The sequence below is a fragment of the Panthera leo genome, chromosome B1 (genome assembly GCF_018350215.1).
Source record: "Panthera leo isolate Ple1 chromosome B1, P.leo_Ple1_pat1.1, whole genome shotgun sequence".
NCBI lineage: Eukaryota > Metazoa > Chordata > Mammalia > Carnivora > Felidae > Panthera > Panthera leo.
This window is the reverse complement of record NC_056682.1, coordinates 203,781,538-203,803,965: the sequence shown is the minus strand read 5'-3', so window position 1 is coordinate 203,803,965 and position 22,428 is coordinate 203,781,538. Positions and strand designations below refer to the sequence as shown.

The window sequence follows — 22,428 nt, the reverse complement described above, 5'->3', positions numbered from 1 at the left end:
TCCCCGCCCGCCCCCGCGCCCCGCCCGCCCGCGCGCCCCGCCCGGCGCGGATTTGAAAAGTCCGGCCGCAGCCCCGCGAGCGCGGCAGCCAATCAGCGGCGCGCACTTTCCCGCGGCTTCTGCGAGGCGGCGGCGGCCCGGCGGCGGCGGCGGCGGGCGGGAGGCGCGGGGGCGGGGTCGGCGCCGCGCGCGGAGAGCCTCGGCCTGGCCGCGCTGCGCCCGCCGCCGCCGCCGCCCCCTCCCCTCCCTCGGCCCTCCCTCCCCCGCGGCCCCGGCCCCCTCCCCGGCCCGCCGCCGCCGCCGCCGGAGCCGCCGCGCCGGGAGAGCCGCCGCCGCCGGAGGATGCGACGCACAACAGGTCACTGGAGCCGCCGGCTCAACCGCCGCCGCCGCCGCGGGCCCCGAGGGGTTGAGGGGTCCGGGGGCGCGGGGGCCGCGGGGCCGGGGCTGAGGGGCCGGGAGGAGCAGGCCGGCCGGCGGGGCGGGGGCGGCCGCGGCTAACGGGGCCGGGCGGAGGGCGGCCGCGGCCATGTTGGGCCCGGCCGCCGGCGGCTGCACCTGTGCCGGCCTGCGGGCCGGGCGGCCTTTGTTCGCGGCGGCGCCGAGCGGGCCGGGCCGGCCTTTGTGAGGCGCGGGGCCCGGCCGGCGGTGGGAGGGGCGCGCCGGGCCGGCGGGGAGGCGCTTTTTGTCTGCGGACGGTCCGCGGGTGACACTCGCGGGCGCCGGCCGTTGGTCAGCGCGGGCGCCCCGGAGCCGGGCCGGGCCTTGGCAGGTGGAGGCGCGGGGACCCCGCCCGGGGCTGTCGGCGCGCGCCGCGCCGGCCCCCTCTCCCCCCACCCCCCCACCCGGCGCGGACCGGGAGCCCCCGGGGGTCTCGGGACGCGCGGAAGCCCGGCCGCCGACCGCACGGCTGCCGCGGCCCCACTCGCGAGAAGGGCGGTTGAAGATCTCGGCGTTTAAAAAATGCTGGTCTTGAGTCTGGGTGGAAAGGTCGCGGGCCCGCGGCGTCAGTCCTCTCTCCCGCTGTGCCGGGGGGGGGGGGGGCCGGAGCCGCCCCAGGTTTGACATCCAGGTGGAAACTTAGTATCGCGGCTGCCCTTCCGCCGGGCCGCACGCTGGTGCAGCAGACGAGTGGGGGCTCCGGGTGCGAGAGTGAGAGCGTGAGCGTGAGCCTGCGAGGAACACGCCGCTGTGGTAGGGCGTGAGCGCGAGGCTTGGGCGCTGACAACCCACGCTTAGGTTTTGGGGGCCTGGACTTTTACGTGAGTTAAACCCCGAGCTTCCTTGATCACTGAACAACTTCAGGAGCTCACGTAGGTACCCCGCGCACTGGTTGGTTACATTGTGTTTCGTGTATTTTAAAATAAGGTTGTCGGGATGTTAAGAAGCCGTCCCATTCACGCAGCTAGGACCTTACCTCTTCTTTTTTCAAATGCTTTAAATGCCCTCGGTGTCTGTTTAAGTGTGAGAACCACAGTGCTTAAAAGTACAGCTGCAAACGGCAAGACGGAGGAAACCCGCCCTGTGCGCACAACCCTCGCCTTGTGTGCTCTTACCCCACAACCGTCCATAGTTCAAATCTAAACTACCGACTGGAAGTGAAGGGGACTCATGCCTTAAGCATGATTACTTTGAGTCATTTCCTTTTCTTTTCTTCCATTTTCTCAGACGCCCGGCAGCCTTCAGTTTGGGGCTGATGGTTGGTAAAGAGAGGGCGTGCTGCGTGGTTGTGAGTTGGTGAGAGCTTTTGTGGAGAGCTCTGATCTCTTCTGCACAAAAATCCTCCCTGCGACTACATGACTGCGGGTCAGACTGGCCTCTGATTCCAGCTGTAAACTTTCTTGTGTAAGAGTTTCGGATAAGTGACTGAAGCTTGAGAGACAATTTTATTCTTACGCAAAGTCAACCGACCTGCGATTTGTGGACACAATAAACAGGCCACCAGGTGTGGCAGCTAGGCTTAGGGTTTTTACGCACGTGATTCACATGGAACTCTTAAAACGGTAGTGCTTTAACGTGAGGAGCCCCGTGAGGAACTGTGGGAATTCGATGCCAGAAATGAGAGGCTCCGCGGCTCTGGTTAAGGAGGAGTGGGTCTAGCCTTCCACCTGTTTGGATGCCCCTTCCTCCTACCAGGAGTCCCAGCTTTGAAAAGTCCCAACTCCTACGGCAGAATGTCAAGTAATTAGTTACTTCCTTTTTATGGTTTGACGCTCGGGTGTAAGAGTAGGTGGGATAGACTCAGAGGTGCTGGCAGACGATGGAAAACACCCATAAAAGGTGTGCCTCGTGAGACACAGCCCGGATAAAAGGTGCTAAGATGATGCTGAGGTTTGCCGTCTAGCTTTGTTTTGCTCTGCCCTTTTCATTCTGGACAAATAACCTTTGTCAGCAAGCACTTTCCTTAGCCAGTGGGAACTGGAGGTTTAAGCTTTACGCTCCCCTGTCCTGGTACACGCTTTTGCTGCGGCTCTGGCTTGGTGACAGAACGTGAGCAGTTTCGGGTTAGCGTCTCAGCTGCCTGAGCCTCACTCTCCTCTTTTGCTGGACTCCAGCAAGTGTGTCTTTGTTCCCCAAATATGCGGTGCCCTGCCCTGGCTCCAGGCCTTTGCGCAGGCTGCTGTTGGACCAGGGGCACTGCTAGTCCTTCCTGCTGGAGCGCGGAGTACCCGGCCTTCCAGTGGCCGGCGGTGGCCTTTCCCCCCTCCTGGCCTAGCTCTTGAAGATAGGGCTCTCCCGGCCTTGGGCGGCACAGGCTCTGGGGTGCCTCCTCACGGCAAGAACTCAGTGAATGCTGAATATAGGGGCATACGACTTAGGATAAACAAACAGCCCATTTTAAAGTCAGCACCTGACCCGTTTGCCTCTATTTTCTGTAAGTCTCGTTGGCGCAGAGAGGGATCCTCTGGAAGAAGCTGAGTATGGAACGTAAGCGGCTGGCCCAGGGTCACCCGGCTTCGGTCGGGGAGCCGAGACCGTGTTTGCCAGGCAGGGCTGTCTCCTTCTCTCATCATAGCTAACTTGAATGTTAAATAAAAGTTGATTATGAGACACTGCGAGCGTGTAAGTGTAACGAGTAGTAGGCCTGTATCTACCACCAAGATGAAGCAAGCAGTGATGTGTTGACTGTACCTGTTTGTCTTGCGGGGCAAATACAGAACAAGAGGTGAGAAACAAGAGGTGAATGGAGGGAGGCTTAGGCTCTTACTTTACACACAGTCTTTATGTGATTTTTTTTTTTTTTTTTGAGAGTGAGCATGCGAGGGAGGGGCAGAGAGAGAGAGGGAGAGAGAGAGCATCCTCAGCAGGCTCCGTGCTGAGCCAGATAGATGCAGGGCTCAATCTCATGCCCGTGAGATCACGACCTGAGCTGAAATCTAGAGTCCCACGAATAACCTACTCAGCCACCCAGGCACCCCCTGTATGATTTGTTAATTTCTTTTCCAGGCATGGTTATTTATACTAAGCCCTTTGGGGAGAAAGAGACTTAAGTTGGTTGCCCCAGGGACTTGTCAGCATTTTCATTTGTCTATTGGTTGCAATATAGCTCCTGAAGGAGTTGATTGGTTCGATGAAATTTGGATTGCTAGGTAAAAAAACTGAAGATGGACCACAAAGTTGTTTTGTCCTTGAGTCTGCCTTCCAACAAGCAAGTGGCCACATAAGCGTCTTCAAAGCACTTATTTCTCTGATACTTAAACGGTTTCAACAAAACATAGAGGCACAGACATTGCAAAGTCTTGGTTAAGCTGAGTGTTGGCCTGTAGCTTAAAGCTCCCAGTAGTGAGAGTTTCCTAGCAGGTGTACAGGGAACACTCTTTACTCCTGGAAGGAATTGGGACCTCGCGTTTAAGCGGACTGGGTTGTCATGGAAAGAGTTGATGGTGTGAATTGTTTGTTATGCTGTCAAAGGATATATTTATATCAGCAGCACCTTCGTGTTTCTGGTAACGTTTCATGTGTTTCTGCTGCTGTATTCTGGAGGCCAACAGATCAGAAAGCGTGTTTCTGACTCCAGTTTTACCGCCTTCAGTCAGCTCCCTACACCCTGCCTCGACTGTGAAAAGTGCACGTGTGATCACGTGAGGCCCCACTTTTCAAGGATCTCCATTGCCTTAGGGTTCGAGACAGTGTCCCTGGCCCCTCAGCTTGTGCTGCACTTGTCTCGTCCTGCGGCCCATTCCCTTGGGCATCTGCATGGTCAGTGCTTGCCACCTCCCTGCCTACACACCCCCTAGTGCGCACGTGGGCACCGTTGGCTTTTCTTACCTCTCGCTCAACTCTCTGCTTGGACCGCACTCCCACAGGGCCACCCAAGTCTCTGCCTGTTTTGAGAGGCCCTCGTAATTATGCCGGGAGCGCTTTGTGCTTCGCCCACCTTCGCCCACTCTCCGTTCCCACTGCTCTTTGGCCCATCGCAAGGACCGCGGCCACGCGTGGCCTCAGGTAGTTGCATTTGCTGTTTCTTCTGCCCAGAATGCTCTGCCCTGAACACCTGCACGGCTAGCTCCTTGCCTGCCTTTAGGTCTTTGCTGAGACCTCTTCCCAGGCGCCTTCCCTGACCGCTGACTTAAAAGACCCTGGCACTACCCGTCTGCCTTAGCCTTTCCTCCTCGGCACTTATCCCCTGACACTGTGTTTTATTGATCTGTCCATCTGCCTGGCTCCATTGACATGTCTGTAGGGTGGGGACTTGTTCTCTCCTGGCTTTGATTACTCTCATATGCCCAAGTGCCTAGGGTGGTGCCCAAGTGACCATCAGTTGCTCCGTGATTATTTGAATGAGTGGACTCTCAGTTCTTTGATTTTGGGTGTATACAGTCTCAGAAGTGCTGTGAGTATGCTTGCCCTGCTGTGAGGTTGGGAAGGCAGAGGAGGGCCATGGGCAGGTGACAGATGTCAGAGAGGAGGCTCACGAACCAGTGCTAGAGAATTGTGGCTCTCCAAGGCCCCGGAGGTAGGGATGGGAAGAGCGGGCAGATACAAGAAAGGGGGCTGAAGTGGGATTGATGGGCTGGGGCACAGCATAGGGCTCAAATTCAGGGGACAGATTTGGTCCAGGTGACTCCAGTATTCATAATTTGAAAAATCTGGTGGCTGGGGCACCATTTTTGTCTCCCTGTGTACTCGTGAGAGGGAAGTTGGGCCTAGTTTCTGATCTCTGTTCCCTGCAGAAAGGAGCCCTGATCTCACCTGCCAGCCACGAGTATCCCTGGTGCTTTTCCTGTTTGCCCCGTAGAGGAGGCCATGGGTCTTGAGCACAGCGTGTGGCCCCTGCGTGTTTGTCCAGCATCTCTGTTGGCTGCTCCAAGACCTCGCTGTCCTGGTGCTGCAGCTCTGGTGACCTGTTGCCTCTGGTGCTGCCCACCCAGCACCCACAGCACTAGATACAGGGTCTTTGTTGTTTGGCTTTTTTGCTCCCAAGTTTGTCATCGCTTTGTGAATGCTAGGCCCTGTCGTGACAGCACATTGTGTGGGCTCCCGTCCCTTCCTCTTTTCTAGGTCGTGACTTTTTCAGGGGGAGGACCTTCTGACCTGTCTTCTGGTCCTCGAACAGTGCCGCTGAGTACTCCGTTAACAAGTGGGGACAGCTTTGGAGTCTTCTCTTTTCCTGAAGCTTTTTGTTTCATGAAAGTGTGAATTCCTACATTTTTTAGATTAAAATACATGTTAGAAATAAGAGACTTCTGTGTCGTTTCCCCCAAAAGATTTGAAGTTGGTGCCGTCTGCATAGAGCTTTTCTCTGCAGCTTCCAGCATTGGATATTCTTTACCTCTTGTCGAACCCTCACAGCAGGAGGCCGAAACCCAAAGATATTAAGTACTGACCCAAAGGCACGCGGCCATAAGTGATTAGAGCCCCTGCAAGGCCTGACCTTTGTTTCCGTCTCTGGCAGCTTACTGTTCTGCCTCTCGGGATGTTTTAACAGAAGCCCGTCTATACGTGGCTGGGAGGGTGGGCCATTCTGTTTTTGTTAGTCAGCATGGCGGTGCACTTCTTTCTAACATTTCTTCGCTCACTGAGTATCAGCTGTGTTCCAGCGATGAACCAGAGCCTATGGCCTTCACCCCGTGGAGTTTACAGACCTGTGAGGGGGATGAAACAGGGGAGACACGTCTTTGGAAACCCTGAAATAGTCCTGCCAAACCGTCGAACCTTAATCTGATCAAGGCTCTGTGTCCAGCAACCAATTCATGGGAAATACAGGGGGAGAGGAACACGTTAAGCTAAACCATAGGGTCGCCGTTGGCAGAACCTACAAGACCAGTGGCCTGATCTCTTCAACAGGGAACAAAAGTGTTCTGTGGACATTTTATTTGTGTCCAAGACAGGCCAGTTGGTTAGAGACGTGGCTAAACATCACCTGTGATAGCCGGGATACTTAGGAACCGGAACACTGACTGGATGTGTCGTTAAGGAGGTATTTTTTTTTAGCTGCCATAATGGTTTTGTTATGTTTGAAGAACATAATTTGAGGGTACCTGGCTGGCACCGTTGGTAGAGCATGTGACCTGATCTCAGGGTCCTGAGTTCAAGCCCCGTCCGTATTGGGCACGGAGCTTACTTACGAAAAGAACTTGTACCTTTTAGAGACACGTTCAGTTACTTACCTATGAAATGATGCGCCACGCGGGATTTGCTTCACAATTCTCTGAAGAGGGGACAGTGGATGTATGGCTGGCTGGATCAGGACTGACCTAGGTCGAGGTTGGTATGGGAACGTGGGGCTGTCCCCACGGAAGGACAATCCCTGAGTCGGGATTACCTTGTGGGAAGGTGGGGCTGTACCTGCTCTATCTACCTTTATGTGTGTTTAGAATTCTCCATGACAGAAAAGAGGAAAGTCGTGAAGGACATCTCGGATGCGTCTGGTAGCATCTGTAGGGAGATTCTATGTAGCTGGGGACTGGCTTTCAGGGAAGACTTCCCGATGGGATGGGTGCTGGAGCAGAGAGCAGGAGAGGGCTTGGTGGGGGACACACCTGGTTGAGGTAGGCACGCGTACGTAGAGGAGGGGGCAGCCTGTGCAGAGACCCTGGGGCGGGAACGGAAGGTGAGGGGACCGTGTGCAAAATGAAGCTGCACAGGTCAGAAGGGGGCAGGAGTTTGGGGCCGTAGGAAGGATCTTCCTCCTAAGAGCAGCACGAGGCCCTTGGAGGGTTTAAGGAAGGGCGGGGCGTGTGGGTGAGACACACATCCGTTGGCTTTGGACAGTGCCTTTGTTGGAGTCGTCTGTAGAGTTGGTGATGGGAGGACGGGGGAGCGTGAAGAGCTGGGTACAGGAGGCCAGGCCGTGGCTGCTGTCCATTTGCACGGGGATCTTTCCAGTTGTCCTTGCTTTGGACGTTTGGTGCCCGATAGGACTGAACAGTCCTGCCCCCGTGGAGTTTGGTGTGGCCGTATGATTTGCTTTGGACAATGAGAAGTGACCTGTTGCTTCTGACCAGAGGATCTGAGAGATGTGTGCTTTATCATATCTTCTTTTTTGACTCTCATTGTGGGAGCACACAGATCTGTACTGTAAGCAGGAGAGAACCCTTTGGGTTGAACCAGGTAACAGGTGATGGCTTTGGGGCTTGTCACCGCAGCATGACCTAGTCCTTGGGTCTCCAAGCCTGGCCCCTAGACTGGCACCATATTTACCTGGGAACTTGTTGGACACACACGTTTGCGGGCCTGTCCTTGGCCTCTTGAGTCCTAAGCTCTGGAGGGGGGCCCGGCATCTGTGTTCAGATGAGCTTTTCACGTGATTGTGATGCTTTCTACGTCGAGGAGAACTGCCTGTGACTTTGCTGATTGATAAGCCAGTTAGGACCTTACGGTGTTTGTCCGGTGTTTGTCCGGTGAAGGATGCTGGTGGTGGGCTAGTGCCGAGGTGGTGGGTGTGGGGAGAAGTAGGTGGGTGTGTGTAGGAAGGATTCTGGAATAAGACCGATAAGACCTGTTGTTTGGGATGGGAGAGATGTTTGGGGTGGCCCCTAAGTTTTGTCTGATAAAACCAGATAGATGGGGTGCCATTCACCGTCTAGACAAAATATTCTTCTGTAAGAACAATTTATATCTACTTTGGTTTCGTGGTTCAGAAACCAAGAACAGCCTGTTAAAGAATCATGAAAACTTCTGTTGATGTCTTCGTGGAAATATCAGTTTCCTAGTGAAGCTCACGTTGATCCCCCCCACCCCCCCGGCTTTGAAGTTGTGTCCTGTCTGCTCCCCAGATCCCCCTGGCTGATTATTTTTCTCCACATCAGCCGTTACTTTGTTTATTGCCCCTCCCCCTCGAGTGGAAGCTTCTTGAAGGTAGGGCCCTTGTCTCTAGTTCACTTCTGTGTCCCTGCAAGCGCTCGACGTGTGTGAGCCGAACAGACAATTGCCTGTTGAGGGGTCAGCACCGGATGCAGTCCCCGTGGCCAGATCCGAGAGCAGGGCGCAGCCACCCACCACGGCCTCGGGGGGTGAGCAGGACGGAGTGCGGGTGACTTAGAACCGCTCAGGTTTTGGTCTGCGTGTGACTGGGGTGCTGCCGAGCATTGTCCGGCGTCTGGTCGCGAGGCCCCTGATTCTCATCCGTTGGAATTTCTGTGGGAAGGTCTGGCCTGAGGGCGTGGGGAAGCTGTCTGACTTCGGGCGGCCTAGTCCTCCTCAGGTGGGAGAGGACAAGCGTGTTTTGTTGAAAGCAGCAGTGCCCGGAATGAAGGCTTGCAAGCGGGACTGCTGGCAGAGCAGCGCGGTGGGTTTTCCTCTCCCCGTTCTGTTTCTGAAGCTCTGTGCTTTGTGGGACCTGAGTCGGGATTACGCATCACGTTAACAGGTTATTGGGTTGTTTTCTGTCTAGTTCTGAAAGTTGTATAAAAAAAGTATTCGTTTCCTTAAAATTCAACCGCTTATAACTTGTTTGAAAAAAAAATAAGAGTGGTTCGTGTTGTCCACTGCCCACCTTTGGAGGCTAAGCTCGCGTGCGTCTCTCAGACAGTACAGTGCTCTCGGCTGCTCTAGGGACCCGTGTGAATCAGCAGGTGGCGTCCCGTGCTCTCGTGTCGGCCGCCCGCCACGGGTCAGTGGAGTGTGATTGAGGGCTGTCTCCTGGTTCAGAAGAAATCCTGGATCGTTACCCTCTCTGCTTCCTTTGGAGAGGGGCCTTCCTTGTGTTTGTAGGTTGATAAGTGTCTGAGGCAGAGGGAATCTGCCTTGGCGGCCCGTTACGTTTTAATAACAGGACCTCGCTCTTCCTTTACCGGCAGCCTCTTGAGTCCCCCAGGGAGACTCCTTGTGGGGCCCAGCGTGGCCAGCGCGGGTGTGGGAGGGACGTGCACCTGCTGTTGCATTGGACCTGGCGGCCGCTCGTGGTTGAGCCCCTTTGTGGGCTGTCTGCGTCCCCTAGAAACCAGCGTTGCCTCCCGTGGTCTTCGCCAGCTACCTGTTCTCCGCGCGCGGCCGAGATCTCAGGGCTGCTTCTTTGTAGCTGCTCATATCCTGGCGCCACCTCGCTGCTCTTCTCCCTTCATGAACCGCTGGGCACAGGAGTGATGGGCAGGGTAGGGGTGGAGCAGAACCCGAGTTTGAGTTCCCGCTGGAGTTCATAGAAGTCCTACTTTCAAGGATGCGTGAACTCTTGACACATCATTAAGGCGAAATAGGAAGCTTAATTATTATAATAGATGATTTTTAAATTTTTTAATCTTTATTTTTGAGAGAGAGAGAGCGAGCGAGCGTGCAAGCCGGGGAGGAGTAGAGAGAGAGAGGGAGACACAAAATCTGAAGCAGGCTCCGAGCTGTCAGCACCGAGCCCGACGTGAGGCTCGAACCCACGGACCGTGAGATGATGACCTGAGCCGAAGTCGGACACTCAACCGACTGAGCCACCCAGGCGCCCCTATTACAGATAACTTTTAAATCAGAAAACACATTTTGTGAAAAACTGGTATGATGCAGAAGTGTGGGAAGGAAGGAAACGTAACCTCACCAACTAAAATGTTTATGGCTATTTCTGGCTTAGCTTCTCCTTTATCGAACTGGACCACGAACCCTAAGAACAAATTCTGCTCCCCTATCCCCTGAGGCAACCGCTGCGCTCTTGTTAGTCGTTTCTGTAGACTCTATCTGCACTCTGAAAAAAAGGACTTGCTCATTTTGGCAGAGTTGAGAACTTTGAGGTTTAATGTTATGTGTCGGGTTCCGTCTTTGGGAGTTAAGGGTCTTTCTTGTCCCCTCGCCTCCCACTCCCTTCCCTGCTTCCTCCCAATATTGTGGTGCTGGCGAATCTATTTCTACGTGGTCGGCTGTTCTAGAACTCGGTGGTTGAAAACCCAGCATTTATGTGTGTGCAGTTCTGCTCTTGGCTGCAGGCCTCCGCTCTCCCAAGGTGGGGGGCCTTCCCACAAGGCTGCTTGGGCTTCCTCTCAGCGTGGTGGCGGCTGCTCTCCAAGGTTAGGTGGGCGCTGGTGTGGCGTTGCTCTTGTCATGCTCTTTCCGTGAAAGCAGTCACAGCCCCAGGCCAGACAAAGGGCGTGGAAACATAGACCTTTCTTTGTGCAGGGGAGTGAGAGAGAATTTTGGGCCATCTTTAGTCCACCACAGTTTTATAACAGTTTTTGGTTTAAATGGATATTTAGCCACTGTTACATTGTTCAGCTGAACCATACAGTGTGCTGGGTAATATTTGCTTTCGTGTTTCCTTAGTGGAAAGCATTATGTTGTTTTCCATTTGCCTGGTCTCCCGTGCGTCTATTACTAATTCAGTCCCAGGTTTTCCAGGTGAACCGTGTAAAGAGCCTTTAGTGATGGTCAGCTGGACTCTGTCACTGCCATGTTTTTCTTTCGGTGACCTCGGAGCTCTTTGCCCTCCTGCTCCAGACTGGGTCCCCACGGGCCTGTGACACGGCTGCGTGTTCTTCCCTTCACAGGTGGACCACCGATTCTTGGGTCTCTTGTCTTCTGTGATTTACTTTAACCTGTGGTGCTTCTCTTAAATGTGCTCCAGGAGGCGACATTTTTTGAGACCTGGCATGCTAAAACAATCTCCTATGTCGGTTGATAGCTTGGCTGCTTACGTGGTTTGGATTGGAAATAATTTTCTCACAAATTTGAAGTGCATTGCTTCAGTATTTTGGGGCTTGCCATGTGTATTTTCTCTTTTAGGAACACTGATGCTATCGCGGTTTCTGATTCTTTGCCTATGACCTGTTATTTGCACCCTGCCCCCCCCCCCCGCCCCTGCCCTTGGCCATGGGTCTCCTCTGCACTCATTATGCTGGCACTTGATGACTTGGTGGGTCTTTTTAACCGTTTGATTCTGGGACATTTTAAGTTATCTCTTCCATAATTAAAAAATCTTGACTATGTTTCTATTTTTCTCCAGTTTTATCGAGGTATAACCAGCGAAATTGTTATATATTTAAAGCATACAAGGTAATGATTTGATATACATATACGTTGTGAAATGAGTACCATAATCAAGTTATCCATCACTTAAAAGTTACCTTTAAAAATGTTTTTAGAGGCGCCTGGGGGGCTCAGTCGGTTAAGCGTCTTGACTTTGGCTCAGGTCATGATCTTGCAGTTTGTGGGTTCGAGCCCTGTGTCAGGCTCTGCAGAGCCAGGAGTCGCTTCAGATTCTGTGTCTCCCTCTCTCTCTGCCCCTCCCCTGCTTGCACTGTCTCTGTCCCTCTCTCTGTCTCTTTCTCTCAAAAATAAATACTAAAAAAAAGATGTTTTTAATTCTAGTGTAGTTAACATACAGCGTTAAGTTAGTTTCAAGCGTACAATATAAACTGTGTGTGGTGAGTGTGCTTAAAAGTTGCTTTCTTAGCAAATTTCAAGTGAAATACATTATTAACTATAGTCACCATAATGTATATTATATCTTCAATCTTATAAATGAAAGTTTGTATTCTCTGGGGCACATGGGTGGCTCAGTCAGTGAGTTCAGGTCATGATCCCAGGGTTGTGGGATCCAGCCCCGGGTTGGGCTCCTTGCTGAGCCTGGAGCCTGCTTCACATTCTCCCCCTCTGCGCCTCTCCCCTGCTTGTGCGAGCACAGGTGTGCCCTTTCTCTGTCTCTCAGATTCAAAACAAAACAAAACAAAAGTTTGTGTTCTCTGACCAATGTTCTCCTGTTTCTCCCACCCCCAGCCCCTGACTGTTTTACTCTCTTTTTCTATGAGTGTGACTTTTTTCTTTTTTCTTTTTCAGATTACACATGTAAGGGGGATCACACAGTTTTTGGCTTTCCCTCTCTGGCTTATTTCACTTAGCATAATGTCGTCTGGGTTGCAAATGGCAGAATTTCCTTTTTTTTTTTAATTGGGGCAATTTTTTGATACATACAATGGAATAGTATTCCATTGTATATATCTACCATATTTTCTTCATCAGCTGGTGGGTTGATGGACACAGAGGTTGTTGCCATGTGTTGGCTGTTGTAAATAACACTGCACTAAACATGGGTAGCCGATGCCTCTGAGATAGCAATGTTGTTTCCTTCAGATAAATGCTCAGAATGGGATTGCTGGGTCACGTGCTGTTTCTTCTTTCTCTTTAATGTCTTTTTTTATTTTGAGAGAGAGCACACGCGTGAGCGTGCACGGAAGCGGCAGAGAGAATCCCAAACAGGCCGTGCTGTCAACCCAGAGCCTGACCTTGAGCTCCATCCCACGATCCGTGGCATCGTGACCTGAGCCACAATCAGGAGTGGGACGCTTAATCGACCGAGCCACCGACACTCCTCAGATGGTATTTCTGTTTTTAATTTTTTTGAGGAACTTCCATCCTGGCCTCCCCAGTGGTTGCACCAAATTCACGTTCCCACCAGCAGTGCACGCTCCTTGCCCGTGCTCGTTTCTTGTGTTTTGATGCTAGCCATTCTGGCAGGGGTGAGGTCGTCCTCACTGTGGCTCTGAATGACCTCTCTGTGACCATGAGTGGTGCTGGGCCTCTTCTCGTGTACCTGCTGGCGGTCTGCGGGCCCTCTTTGGACAAATGTCTGTTTAGGGCTCTTTTATAATTTTTAAAACCTTCTGTTTCTGTTTGGAACTCTTATCACATGGCTGTTGTGTCAGCATGATCTTCAGATTTTCTTCTTTTTCTCTCCAGTGTTTCTCTTTTCTTTCCTGCCTTCCTCCTCCTTCCACCGCTCCCTGTTCCTTCTCCTTCTCCCCCTTTCTCCCTTCCTGCCGCCCTCCCTCCCTCCCTCCTTCCTTCCTCTCTGCCCTTTGGCAAGACTAGGAGATTATGATGTCTTGTCTCTTTTTGTCCCCTTAACAGTATTGAAATGTGACTACAGACAGTGCTGTCGTTTTTAATTATTTTGGGAGTATTTTTACATTTTCATAATGTTCCTTTAAAAATCTAACGAAGAGCCTAGATGATACGTTCTCCTGCTTCAGAATTAAAAAGTTATGGTGTGAAAATCTCTCTCCCACCCCATACCCTAGCCACCTGATTGACCTCCCTAGAGGCCACTGTGTCACCAGAGGTGGGCAGAGAATACCCAGGTAGGAGGCTGTGTCTGTTTCAACTCCCATGGGAGTCACATTGAGGGCTCTCCCGTTCTGTGTACGAGGTGTTCCTCTGGGCTGCTGCTTCGCTTTTGCCTTTGTAAATTCTTGTTTCTTGTGAGTTTCCTCGCTATTCTGATCGCCGCTCTCAGTGAAGGTTTGTTGTGAAGATGGAGGTCCTGGAGCTGGTGGCAGGGTCTGGGTGGGGGGCTTGACTGAAGGCTGACTGGTCGGGACCCCACCGTCAGGCTTGGTAAGTGTTTCCCCCTGGGTCCTGGCAGCTGTCTTAGAATTCGCTGCTGCGCTGAGCGCCCCTCCCCCCTCGGTAGCGCGCCCCTCCGATGGGCCCCGTCCGGAGACTAGACTCCAGGCTGTGTCCAGCTGGGACGGGGCTGGGACTGCATGTTTCTTGGACCGACACCAGCTCTTCCCAGTTTTTGTGGCAGATGCCCCTGCTGCATGTGGTGAATTCTCAGTCCGCGTCAGGTGTATTTTAGAGGGAAAATAGGAAAAAATATTTCACAGCTATAAACGATACAAGTTAATATGCTTAATACCCTTCCTATTCAGCAAAATAAATTGATATTTAAAAACCAGGTAAAATTCACATACCATAAAATTTGCCACTTAAACCATTTTAAGATTTATACTTCAATGTTTTTCTTGTTTGTTTTTGTTTTTTGTTTTTTCCTTTCTGTTTGCTCAGTATGTCTCAGGGTTCTGCAACCGTCAGCACCGTGTAATTCTTGCCTGTTTTCATCATTCTGGTGTGGAGCCCAGTACTCCTAGCTGTCACTCTCAGTCCCCTCTCATGCCCCAGCTCCCAGCAACCACCTTTCTCCTTTTGGGCTCCATGCATTTGTCTGTTCTGGATGTTTCTTATAAATAGAATCATATGATGTGTGGCCTTTTTATGGCTGACTATTCCATTGTATGGTAGGTCACATTTCTTTCCTCAGTTTATCATGATTATTTGGGTGGGTTTTTTTGCTTTTATGAATAATGCTGCTGTGACGATTCTTGTACAAGTTTCTGTATGAACGTATCTTTTCAATTCTCTCTCGGGTAGACACCGAGGAGTGGAATTGCTGGGTCGTGGGAGCCCTGTGTTTAACCGTTTGAGGAATGGCTAGACTGTTTTCTACAGCAGCCGTACCATCTCACATCCCCGCCAGCAGCATAGGAGGGTCCAGAGATTTGACATGTAACACTGAGAGCAAAAACCAGCAATGGGACCAAGGAAGATACCAACTTGGGTATCATCATGAGGTTAGGATTGGAGCAGCAGGGGAGGCAAGCGGACGGGTAGGCCCAAGGCTAGCATCCAGATCGGCCTGAGGCTCGGAGCTTCCAAACAAAACAAGAAACAGGTCATTTATAAAGTCCTGACTTTTCTAGGTGCATTTCTGCAGGAGAAGCAGACTTTTGCTATAAATTCTAAATTTTGTAGAGTAAAGCTTCTCTTTCATGAGAGACTTGGAGTGGCCGTTGTCCTCAACCCTGGTTCTATAGCAAGCCATCCTGATTTCGTTGTTCATCCCACGGCAGTCTTCATTGTGAGGATGGAGGCCGTCACTCAGCGGAGGCAGGAGAAAAGTATATTCCAGGCAGATGAGTGTGACATGTTAGAAAGCAAGGGAGTACGGAAGGAGCTGCGTCTGTGTCTGCAAGTCAGATTTATTTGTAGGCTACGGTTTCCCGGCTTTCTGGGTAAGTCTCTCGTCTGCCCCTGGGGGAGTGACCCGAGAGCTTGATCCCTCCGCCGGCTTGGCTCTAGGGAATGTCCTGAAGGGCTTACTGCTGTCCAGCATCGAGACTTCTCCGCAGTGACTCTGCTCGGTTGGATTCCCAGAATGGACAGCACAGGCCGCGGCCCAATGCTCGAGTGGCCGGGGGTGTGGGACAGCGGGGCCCCACGGAGATGAGCTCTGGAGAGTGCTCAGCTCTGGTCTGGGGAGGACGCTCTTCCTGCCGTCTTGTGCCTTCCACCCCATCTTTCTCCTTCCTCTTTTCCTTCACATACTCCGTCTGTATTTTGAAATCTCTTGCTCCTCTGGAATATTAGCTCCACAAGAATACGGAATGTGCTTTACCTGCCGCTCTGTTTCCAGGTGCTGCTGGAGCGGGCCTGGTGCCTGTAAGTCGTTCTGAATGCCGATCGTTTCTTCCTGGGTGACTTGTCCCTTTCTCCTGAAAGCAGCGTGCCTTGTTTCACGTTGCAGACCCTCCTCTGTTCCACGTGGCCCTGCCCAGCCGTTTGACGTGTGCGGTCGTGTGACACGTGCTCTGTGACACGCGAGGAGGTCATTACGTAGCCCTGGAGAGCTCGTCGCGGACGGCAGCGGTGGGGTGCGTAGCCCCCTGCACTTGCCCCCTGGAAAAGCCACCCGTAGCTCGGAGCTGCTAATTTCGGTCTAACTTCCACAGTTTCGTGTCTCACTCTGTTTCAGTGTTTTCTTTCCTTTCTACCACGATCACGTGCTGCATTCGTTCCTGGAAGACATTTTGACAGGGACCATGTTTATGCACAAGAGGACTTGCGCTACTGGCCTCTCTCTTCCCGCGTGCCTGTGAGGCGGCTTCGGTCCCTGCGGGCCCCCCACGCGGGGCACCTGCAGCCCCACTCCCTCTGCTGCCTGTGTCCCTGGGGGTTCACGCAGTTCTTGAAATTCCTTTGCTGTCATTTTTATTGGGGTTTCCGGAAGGAGTGTACATGCGTGTGAGAAATATTCTCACAGTCTTTTTAATTTTTTTTTTTTTTTAACGTTTATTTATTTTTGAGACAGAGAGACAGAGCATGAACGGGGGAGGGTCAGAGAGAGAGGGAGACACAGAATCTGAAACAGGCTCCGGGCTCCGAGCTGTCAGCACAGAGCCCGATGCGGGGCTCGAACTCACGGACCGCAAGATCGTGACCCGAGCCGAAGTTGGCTGCTTAACCGACTGAGCCACCCAGGCGCCCCATAATTTTAAAAATTGTTTTAGAATTACCTCTTTCCCCTTACTTTTTGCATCCTGTTCTTTCTTCTGGGTTTATGTTCTTGCTACCATGCCCTTTTAGCATTTCTTTTGTAAAAGGGACGTGCATATGGAACTCATACAGAGCATGAGCAGGGGGGGGGCAGAGCGAGAGGGAGACACAGAATCCGAAGCAGGCTCCAGGCTCCGAGCTGTCAGCACAGAGCCTGACGCGGGGCTGGAACCTGCGAACCATTAGATCATGACCTGAGCCAAAGTCGGATGCTCAACTGACTGAGCCACCCAGGCGCCCCTATTTATTTTTATTAAAAAAATCTTTTTAAAAAAATGTTTATTTCAGACAGACAGAGAGAGAGAGAGAGAGAGAGCGAGCGAGTGCACACCAGGGGAGGGGCAGAGTGAGAGGGAGACATGGAATCCGAAGTAGGCTCCAGCCTCTGAGCTGTCAGTACAGAGCCCGAAGCAATGAATGGCTTGAACCCACAAACCGTGAGATCATGACCTGGGCCGAAGTCGGACGTTCAACTGACTGAGCCCTCCAGGTGCCCCAGCAGTCATGTTTTCTTTTTAAATTTTTTTTAATGTTTATTTATTTTTGAGAGAGAGAGAGAGAGAGAGACAGAGCATGAGTGGGGGAAGAGAAGAGAGAGAGGGAGGCACAGAATCCAAAGCAGGCTCCAGGCTCTGAGCTGTCAGCACAGAGCCCGACGCGGGGCTCGAACCCATGGACCGTGAGATCATGACCTGAGCCAAAGTCGGATGCCCCACCGGCTGAGCCCCCCCAGGTGCCCCTAGTTAGCTTATTTTTTATGGGTTTTAAGATTTTCTTTTTGTCCTTCATGTTGTGTGGCTTCAGTGTGGCGAGGCCTAAAGTCAACAACGTCAGGGTGGAGTTTTAAATAATTATAGCTATTCAAACATGGTACGAGCTGTCTTAGGAGAATGCGTTCATCTAAATGTTCAGTCATGACTCTGAACACCGACTTGCTCTTATTTATGTTGCTTAGAACCCTGGCTGCTCTTTCAGTCTGAAAACATGATTTCCTTTCGTCTCTGCAAAAATTTCCATCATTATCCCTTTGAAATTGCCTTTCCCGCATCCTCCCTGTCTCTCCCAGAACTCCACTGGGACGTCAGCTTCCTGAGGGCAGAGTATCCTTTCTTTTGTGGCGGTTGTACATGACATAAAATTTACTATTCTCACCACTCTTGAGTGTGGACTTCATTGGCATGAAGTCCGTTCACCTCTGTGTAGGCATTACCCCCCTCCATCTGCGGGACCGTCTCACCTTCCCAAACCGACACCCCGCCCTCATCGAACACCAGCCCCCACCCTGCTTCCGTTCTCTTGCGGCCACCAGTCCACTTTGTATGAATATCATCACTCTGGGTCCTTCGTGTAGGTGGAGTTGTACAGTGTTTGCCCTAAAAGTAAGTAAATACGTGCATACCCACGTAAATAAGGGGCGCCTGGGGGGCTCAGGCGGTTAAGTGTCCCACTTCAGCTCAGGTCACGATCTCACGATTTGTGGATTCGAGCCCCACGTGAGGCTCTGTGCTGACAGCTGCGGAGCTGCTTGGGATTCTCTCTCTCTGCCCCACCCCCACTGTGCTCCCACCGCACTCACTCTCTTTCTCAAAGTAAATGTAAATAAACTTCAAAAAATGGGGGGGCTCTGTTGGAAGAGCATGTGACTCTTCATCTCGGGGTCATGAGTTTGAGCCCCATACTGGGTGTAGGGATTACTAAAAAATAAAAAAAAATTTTTTTAAAAAGGAGCGCCCAGGTGGCTCAGTCACTTGAGTGTCCCGACTCTTGATTACGGCTCAGGTCATGATCCCAGGGTTGTGGGATGGAGTGCAAGTGGGCAGCCTGCTTGGGGTTCTCTCTCTCTCTGTCTCCCTCTGCTCTTCTCCCCTGCTTGTACACGCTCTCTCTGAAATAAGATGAAAGTAGACAAACAAAAAATTAAAAAACAGTACCTTTCCTTTTATAACTGTCTTCTTTCACTTGGCATAATGTCTTCAAGGTTCACGGATGTTGTAGTGTGCAGGAATTTATCACTCTTCACGGCTGGACGCTGTCTATGTACACATTTTGCGTATTCCCTGCTGATGGACAGGCGGGCATCTTTTGGATGTTACCAATGATGGTGCTGTGATTGTTGGATTATAAACCTCTTTTGAGTCTCTGCTTTAAATTCTTCTGGATGGGCAGAATTAATTTTTTTGGAGCGGTTTTAGATTCACAGGGAGATTAAGAGGAAGGTAGGTACAGAGAGTTCCTATATACCCCTGCCCCCCACCCACACACATCCATAGCCTTCCGTTACCGACATTCTCCACCAGGGTGGTACCTTTGCTGCACTTCACGAACCTGCGCGGATGTGTCTTAATCGCCGGCGTTCGCGGTTTCCACCAGGGCCCACCCTTGACGTTGCGCGTTGTGTGGTTTTGGACAAACGTATCACGGCAGGTGTCCACTGTCGTAGCATCGTACACGGTGGTTTCCCTGCCCTAAAGATCCTCTGTGTTCTGCCTATTCATCGCCCTCCTTCTGGCAACCACTGACTGACCTTTTCACTGTTTCAGGATGTCCTACTGTTGGAAGCATACGGTGTGTAGTCTCTTCTTTCCCTAGGTAGCGTGCATTGAACGTTCCCCCGTATCTTTTCCTAGCTCGATAGCGCATTTATTTTTAGCGTGAGTAATATTTCATTGTCTAGATGGTCCACCGTTTGTTAATTCATCTACTGCAGGACATCTTGGTTGCTTCCAAGTTTTGGCAATTATGAATAAAAGCTGGTATAAACGTCTGTGTGCAGGGGTGCCTGGGTGGCTCAGTCAATTAAACATCCAACTCTTGATCTCAGCTCAGGTCTTGATCTCAAGGTTGTAAGTTCAAGCCCTGCAGTGGGCTCCACACTGGGCGTAGAGCCAATCTTTGTGCAGGTTTTTTTGTGGATGTTAGTTTTTAACTCCTTTGGGTAGATACCGAGGAATGGGATTGCTAGATGTTATGATAAAATTATGTTTGGTTTTGTAAGAAACCACCAAATTGTCTTCCAAAGTGGCTGAACCATTTTACATCCCATTAGCAGTGAAGGAGAGGTCTTCTTGTTCCGTATCCTTGCCAGCATTTGGTGTTGTCAGTGTTCTGGATTTTGTCCATTTTGATGTGTGTGGAGTTCTACCTCATTTTAATTTGCATTTCCCTGATGACCTATGATATCGCACGTCTTTTCATATGCTTATCTGGCATCTATATTTCTTCTTTGGTGTTTTGTTTTAAGGTATTTGGCCCATGTTTTAGTTGGGTTGTTTGTTTTCTTGTTGTTGAGTTTTAAGAGTTCTTTTTATATTTTGGATAACAGTCTTATATCAGATGTCACTTGCAAATTTTTTCTCTCAGTCTGTGGTTTGTCTTCTCATTCTGTTGACCTTGTCTTTCACAGAAGGTAAGGTGTTTTGTTTTGGTATTTTTTGTTCTTTTTTTAATGAAGTGCAGTTTATCAGATATTTCTTTCACGGGTTGTGCCTTTAGTGTTGTATATAAAAGGTCACTGCCAAAGTCGATGTCGTATAGGTCTTCTCCTGTGTTGTCTTCTAGAAGTTTTGTAGTTTTTTTAAATTTCACATTTAAGTTTATGATCCATTTTGGGTTAATTCTGTGAAGGGTTAAGGTCTGTGTCTAGAGTCTTTTTTTTTTTTTTTTTTTTTTTTTTTTTTTGCATGTGGTTGTCCCATTGTGCCAGCACTGTTTGTAGAAAAGTCTGTCTTTGCTTCGTTGTATTGTCTTTGCTTCTTTGTCAAAGATCGGTTGACTGTATTTATGACAGTCTGTTTCTGGTCTGTCTCTTCTTTACTGTTGAACACTTATCTCTGATTTTGCCAGTACAACACTACCTTCCTTAGTGTACTGTCTTCATAGGAACCCCAGAGTCAAGTAGTGTCAGTTCTCCTACTTTGTTCTTCACCTTCATTACTGTGTTGGCTCTTCTGGGTCTTTTGGCTCTCCACATAAACTTTAGAATCAGTTTGTCAATATCCACAAGGTAGCTTACTGGGATTTGAGTGGGATTGCATTTCGCCTCTAGATCGAGTTAGGAAGAACTGACATCTTGCCAATATTGAGCCATCCTATCCATGAACATGGAACATCTTTCCATTTGTTTAGCTCTTCTTTGATTTTATTTATCAGAGTTTTATAGTTTTCCTTCAAGAGGCGCCTGAGTGTCTCAGTCAGTTGAGCGTCTGGCTTCTGCTCAGGTCACGATCTCACGGTCCGTGGGTTCGAGCCCCGCGTCGGGCTCTGTGCTGACAGCTCGGAGCCTGGAGCCTGTTTCAGATTCTGTCTCCCCCCCCCCGCCCCGCCTGTCCGCTGCTCGTGTTCTGTCTCTCTCTGTCTCAAAAATAAATAAAAACATTATAGTTTTCCTTCAAAGGGTCTTGTAAATGTTTTGTTAGATTTATTCCTAAGTATTTCATTTTTTGGAGCGCTAATGTGAATGGTGTTTTTAATTTCAAATTCCACTTGTTTATCGCTGGCATGTAGGGAAGTGATTGACTTTTTTGAATGCTAGCCTGGTGTCCTCTAATGTTCATATGAATGCTTATTAGTTCCAAGACTTTTTTGGTTCTTTCAGATTTCTGCATAGACACCATGTCATCAGTGAACAACAGTTTTGTTTACTGCTTCCAGTCTGTATACTTGTATTTCCTTTTCTTGTCTTAATTGCATTAGCTAGGATGGCAGAATGTTTTTAATCCTGTTCTGTTCCATAGTGTAGCCCCAGTGCCTAAAATCCTGTGTCTGGCACAGCATAGGCACTGTAGAAATTTTTGAAAGAATGAAACATGAATGTTGTGTCTCTTAATCCCTCGTAAATATTTTACGTGTCTTTACCAGCCATACGGCTTGGTGAGTTGGTCAGATTTATCTTCTAATTAGTTTATATATTTAGCTGTGGTTAGTCCTCTGTATTCAATTCAACTGTTTTTTTTTTTTTTTTTTTTTTTAAACGTTTATTTATTTTTGAGACAGAGAGAGACAAAGCATGAACAGGGAGGGGCAGAGAGAGAGGGAGACACAGAATCTGAAACAGGCTCCAGGCTCTGAGCGGTCAGCACAGAGCCCAGTGTGGGGCTCGAACTCATGGACCGTGAGATCATGACCTGAGCCAAAGTCGGACGCTTAACCGACCAAGCCACCCAGGCGCCCCTCAACTCAACTGTTTTAATTCCAGTGCCTTCTTTTCTTTTCCAAATCTGCAAATTGTGAGAAAAATAACTTCCTGTTCTTACTCTGTGGAAGCTAGGAGCTCGTTCTCCGGAGCTAGGAGCTGTGCCTGGCTCCTTGGATATTCCTCTCTGCTGGTGATGGGTTTGCGTGCTGTGTGATCTCTTTCTCCTGGTTTCCTGCAGCAGGGAGATCTTCCAGCCTGCTCTGGGTTGTACAAGATCCCCCGAGCAGTTTCCAGCTTGCCTTTGCGGGGCCCTACCAGCATCATTCATTCTAGAGAGGTTTTTACTTAAGTTTCCTGGCTCAGGATTCGAGATATCACAGCCTCTGAGGCAGATTTCTCCAGAGTGATTCTGTCTCCCCGGTGTTCTCTGGTGGGTATTTGCCAAGGGCTCTGCCCCAGGCTGGCCATCGGCTCAGATGCTGATGGCACTGTGACAGTAGGCACTCCGGTCTGCTCTGGGTGATGCCTGCTCTTCCTCCCCAGTGTTCAGAACCACCCTATGAAGTCGGTCCTCTGTCCTCAGGAGGTGGAGTGTGGAGGAGAGCATGTTGTCACTTGGATGGTTAATAAGCATTAGAGCCCGGATTCCAGGCTAGGCAGCGGCCTCCACGCTGTGCCCTGAGCCACTCCAGCCCGCTGCCCTCCACACCCTTCTGATCTGCTATAGGCTCTGTTTGGGGAGCCAGGAGCCCCAAGCCCTCGCTTTG

At 50.7% G+C, this 22,428-nt stretch overlaps 1 protein-coding gene across 4 annotated transcripts in view; it reads left to right on the top strand.

Moving 5' to 3' along the window:
* Positions 1-279: 279 nt before the first annotated feature.
* Positions 280-22,428, top strand: part of NSD2 (nuclear receptor binding SET domain protein 2) — an 89,409-nt gene continuing 67,260 nt past the window's right edge. For 2 of the 4 annotated variants that reach the window (XM_042937102.1, XM_042937098.1), the window contains exon 1: positions 280-358. The gene's annotated coding sequence lies outside the window, so the exon portion shown is untranslated. Of the gene's footprint in view, positions 359-1,058; positions 1,314-12,585; positions 12,733-22,428 lie in introns of those variants that run through there. The other 2 variants (XM_042937100.1, XM_042937101.1) reach the window with 2 other exon arrangements.